The 5,148-nt window shown below is 50.8% G+C and overlaps 1 pseudogene; it reads right to left on the reverse strand.

Moving 5' to 3' along the window:
• Positions 1 to 1,730: 1,730 nt before the first annotated feature.
• Positions 1,731 to 2,670, reverse strand: LOC121917924 (annotated as a pseudogene).
• Positions 2,671 to 5,148: the final 2,478 nt, after the last annotated feature.

The raw sequence follows: 5,148 nt of genomic DNA on the forward strand, positions 1-5,148 counted from the left end.
TCTGGAATCTGGGAATGGTGTGATTTCAGGGTGGAGAAGGTGTTTTTCCCCCCTTCCCCCTCCTCCCATGTTTCTACTGTCAGCAAAAGGCTTCCCTAATGGAATCTGCAGGGCTTTCTTGCAAGTAACATGCATTTTAAGCGGCTGCAAGGATTCCTCTTTCTTCCAGCAAGTGGCTTGAGCTCAGCAAACAGACAGAATTGTGGAAAGGCCAAGTTAATTACAGAGCCTCATTAAACCCTTGGAGGAGGGAGGGAGGGGGGACGAGAGGCTGGATTCTTGGCTGAGGCCTTCATCCCCCCTTTTCCCTGCTCCTCCCCAAGGGAAACCTCCTGATGCTGCTTTGGGTGAGCCCCATTCTTGATCTCCCTTCCCCCTTTTCTTGTTCCCAGGTACTACCAGAGCATCTACGACACGGAGGAGAACATCCTCCTGCAGTATCCAGAGGGAATGAGCCCCGAGGAGGCCTTGAACCACGTGACGGACACAGCCAAGGTTCGGCGTGCTGCCGGGACGGGGAGGGCGGTCTCCATCTGTCCCTTCCTGTGGAGGGGCAGGGGGCAGTGGGAGGAGGCGACTTCGCATCGTCTTGGGTGCTCAGTTGCCCTAGGCCTGTTACAGACTGCCAAAATAAAGCTGCTTTGGGTCTCTTTGGAGGGATGCTGCTGTTTAAATGATGCATGCATCCTAAGAATCCGGAAGCTGCACCAAAGCTGCACTCCAGTGCTTAGGAATGCAGTGTGGCTTTGGCGCGACCTCTGGACTCTTAGGATCCATGCATCATTTGAATAGCATACTTCCAAAGAGACCCGAAGCAGCTTTATTTTGGCAGTCTGTAACAGGCCATAGAGACACACCAGCGGTGTGCGCACCAAACCTCTTGGGGGAGTTCCTGGCCTGTGCCGGGCTGTCTGTCTTCTCTTCCTTTCTCCATGGCCACCAGAGAAGTCTTCGGACAATGCTAGCTCTTTGGCTTAGAAATGGAGATGAACACAGCCCCCTACAACTGGTTATGACTAGACATTCTTGTCAAGGGACTACCTTTACCTTTTTACCTTTATTGCGTATTTAATGGGCTTTACACTTTTGTATTGTGTGCAGTGTTAGTTGCTCTTGGTTTCTAACTTGCACAGTTGGACCTCCACATCCACGGATTATTTAGCCGTAGATAGATTCAACCATCTACAGCTTGAAAATATTCAAAAAATGTATTCATTCCAGAAAGCAAACCTTGGCTTTGCTATTTCTTATAAGGGACACTATTTCACTATGCCACTGTATTTCATAGGACTTGAGCATCCACAGATTTTGGTCTCCTTGGGGGTTCCTGGAACCAAACCCCAGTGGATACCAAGGGCCCACTGTACTTTATGCCCGCCTTGGTCCAACCATGGGTCCTAAATGCCATCCAGCTGCCCCTCTGCCCCAAGTCTTGGCCTCCTACTCCCCTGCTACCAAGGGAGTGGAAGAGGAAGCCCTTTGAATCCATTGGGGATCACCACTATCAACAGGATTGCCTCTGCATGGAACGGCCATAAGCAGAGCCAGCAGAAGAGCACAGTGACTGTGCCCAGTGGCATCTAAGGGCCTGGAAGCCGCCACCAACCCTCTTCCCTTCTGGCCGAAGTGGCACTGGGGCACACCGACAGGGTCAGCATTACCTGGGGAACCCAGCCTAGGAAAGGAACTGCTGAGGGGATGGCTGGGGGACGTTCCTTCCTTTGCCAGCTCTATGCCCTCCAACGACTTACCTGTGCACAGAGGAGTCCCTTAGCAGCAAAGGCATCCTCCCCTTTGGCATTGGGGTAGCAGTTGTACTGGGCAGCCAGGATGGCGTAGCGGGTGGCCAGGAAGAGCCCACTGTTGAATAGCTTCAAGGCAGAGCAGCCCATCAGTCCATAGATGCCCACATCGTAGAGGATGTGTTCGTAGCAGGAACCCAGGAGCTGGCGCAGGCTGTTGGCAGCCTGGAGGTCAAAGACCTCCTGTAGGCACACAAAGTCTGCCCCGGCGGGGAACTGGCAGGTGATCTCCCCCAGTGTGTCATCCAGGGGTATCTGAATGGTCACACTGCTTGGGTCATCCCTGGAGAGGCTCTGACAGGTGCGTGGGGGGCTGGACCCCATGGCCCCATAACTTCTTCCCGTCAGGGATCCCAAAGACATTCCTGGGGATCGGCTCACAGGAGAGGGAGCTGCGTCGTGTTGCCTGGGCAAGTCCTTGGGCGATGTGCTTGGCCTGCCATTGGGTCTGGCCCAGGTTGCTGAACTTGGCCAGGCCCTAAGGGAGCAAGCAGACATTGGAGCTGAGGAAGCCAAAGGCCCGGCTTTGGCCCTCTGGGAGCGGCCATTCCTCCAGGGGAGATTGTCCTGAGGTGTACTGGTAGGCGAAGGGGCGGCGGGCAGCCTGGAGGGGCAGCCAGACCAGGAAAGCCAGGAGGGAGACAGGAGCAGAGAGCAGGAAGGCGGGCAGGATGACCAAGCCCTTGGCCAGAGCCCGCAAGGTGTAAGGGGGGCACCGCTTGTTCCGCTGGGCCTGCTTCTCCACCATGGTGCGCTGCAGGGCCAGAAGCTGGTTCAGCAGCCAATACCTGGGGAATAGGATGTCTTGGACCACTGTGTTCATGCTCCCCAAGAATCGACTGGTGTAGGGCGACTCTTGCAGACCCATGATGGAGGGTGGCAGTAGCGATGGAGGAGGCTGCAGTGGGGGTCCCTCCGAGGGCGGCTCAGGGCCACAGAGAGCTCTCAGGATGCTGGGGTCTCCGTCTTGTAGTGCTCTGCCGATGGATGCTGCGGGAAGGAAGATGGAGGAGTGGAAGCTGAGTTGCTTATTTCCAAGATGACATCTGCATCCTGGACCAAAAAAAGGAGGGTCTTGACAATCAAGAGTAAGAAGATTTTCCTCCTCAGCCATGAACTTTTTCACCTGTTGGGACACGTGACAATTCATCTGCAGAAAAATGCACTCGGTTCTTCTGTCCAGGAAAGGGGTAATGAGTCCACCGGGAGAAGGAAATGGCGCAAGGGGCATCTGGCTGCAAGATCTTCACACACACACACACTCATCAAACACATCTCTGGAAGAAAACCCAGATGAGAAATTATGATGCTCAAAATACAATGCAAACCGTCTGAGGAAAAGGTGGTGAGAAGAGAGGAAGGATGAAGAACAGCCAAGCAGGAGAAGGTTCCTACGGTGGTGGAAGGGAAATGGGGCATCTGAGAAGCGGGCAGAGTGACCATCAAGGCATGCAAGGTTGAGGGTCCTGAGGGTCCCTGTGCAGGAACAGAGTGGCCGTGAGCATGAGAGACGCAGTCTGTGCGCAGATGAACACACACATTCTAGCCACAAAACATTTTCCACACAAACCATGTGTGCTTTTGTGCAAATGCATTTCCCATACAAAGTCCCAAAGTGGGATCAGTACTTGAAAACTGTGCAGAAACCCCCTTACTCTTAACAAACAGGAGGAGGATCACTTAAATTGGGAAGGACATACATGTAGGTGGGCATACACACACACACACACACACACACACACACACACACACCATCCATGCTGCACTGTTTCCATTAACTCTGCAGTACCATTTTTAAAAACTGCTTTTAAAATCATTGTTAATCATAGAATCGTAGAGTTGGAAGAGACCACAAGGGTCATCCAGTCCAACCCCATTCTGCTATGCAGGAAATCCAAATCAAAGCATCCCCATTGAGAGATGGCCATCCAGCCTCTGCTTAAAGACCTCCAAAGAAGGAGACTCCACTACACTCTGAGGAAGGAGTGTGTTTCACTGTCGAACAGCCCTTACTCTCAGGAAGTTCCTCCTAATGTTGAGCTGGAATCTCTTTTTCTGGAGCTTGCATCCATTGCTCCATTGTGTCTTATTCCCTGGAGCAGCAGAAAACAAGCTTGCTCCCTCCTCAATGTGGCATCCCTTCAAGTATTTAAACAGGGCTCTCCTATCACCTCTTAACCTCCTTTTCTCCAGGCTAAACATCCCCAGATCCCTCAGTTGTTCCTCAAAGGGCTTCATGGTTTCCAGACCTTTCACCATTTTAGTCTCCCTCCTTTGGACATGGCTCCAGTTTCTCAATGTCCTTTTTGAATTGTGGTGCCCAGAACTGGACCCAATATTCCAGGTGGGGCCTGACCAGAGCAGAATACAGTACAGTGGCACTATGACTTCTCTTGATCGAAACACTATACTTTTATTGATGCAGCCTAGAATTGCATTGGCCTTTTTAGCTGCTGCATCACACTGTTGACTCATGTTCAACTTCTGGTCTACTTGGACTCCTAGATCCCTTTCACACGTAGTTTCATTCAGCCAGGTCTCCCCCATCATCCTATATCTGTGCATTTAATTTTTCCGCCCTAAGTGCAATACCTTACATTTCTCTGTGTTGAATTTCATTTTGTTAGCTTTAGCTTCAGGTCATTTTGAATCTTGATCCTGTCCTCTGGAGTATTAGCTTTTCCCCCTAATTTGGGGTCATCTGCAAATTTGATAAGTATGCTCCCAATTCTGTCATCCAGGTCATTGATAAAGATGTTGAATAGCCCTGGGCCCAGGACAGAGCCCCACTGGACACCCCACTGGTCACTTCTCTCCAGGATGAAAAGGAGCCATTGCTGACCATCCTTTGGGTTCGGCCGGTCAACCAATTACAGATCCATGTAACAGTTCCTTTGTCTAGCCCACATTTTACAAGCTTGTTTGCAAGAATGCCATGGGGAACCTTGTCAAAGGCCTTAGTGAAATCAAGATCTACTGCATCCACAGCATTCCCTTCATCTACCAAGATGGTCATTTTTATCAAAGAAAGAGATCAGGTTATATATATAATGGTATATTTTAACTTGTTTTGGAAAATATTTTTGGTATCCTATATCCTTGTGTACAAGTTGACCTCATGTTTAAGTCGAGGGAAGGTTTTAGAGTTAAAATCATGGCTTTTTGATATGACCCAAGGATAAGTCCAAGGTTGAACTTAGGGGCACGGAACAAAGGATGTAAAGGACAAGACAAAAGGAAAACCCCACTTGGCTCCCTCCTTCTCCCTCTCTGGACCTCTCTTGACGGCCGGACACCATTTCCCTGGCGCTGGAGGAGAAGGTTTTATCATTGGATTGAGAAAGGA

The sequence above is a fragment of the Sceloporus undulatus genome, unplaced genomic scaffold, assembly GCF_019175285.1.
Source record: "Sceloporus undulatus isolate JIND9_A2432 ecotype Alabama unplaced genomic scaffold, SceUnd_v1.1 scaffold_1746, whole genome shotgun sequence".
NCBI classification, from domain to species: Eukaryota; Metazoa; Chordata; class Lepidosauria; order Squamata; family Phrynosomatidae; genus Sceloporus; species Sceloporus undulatus.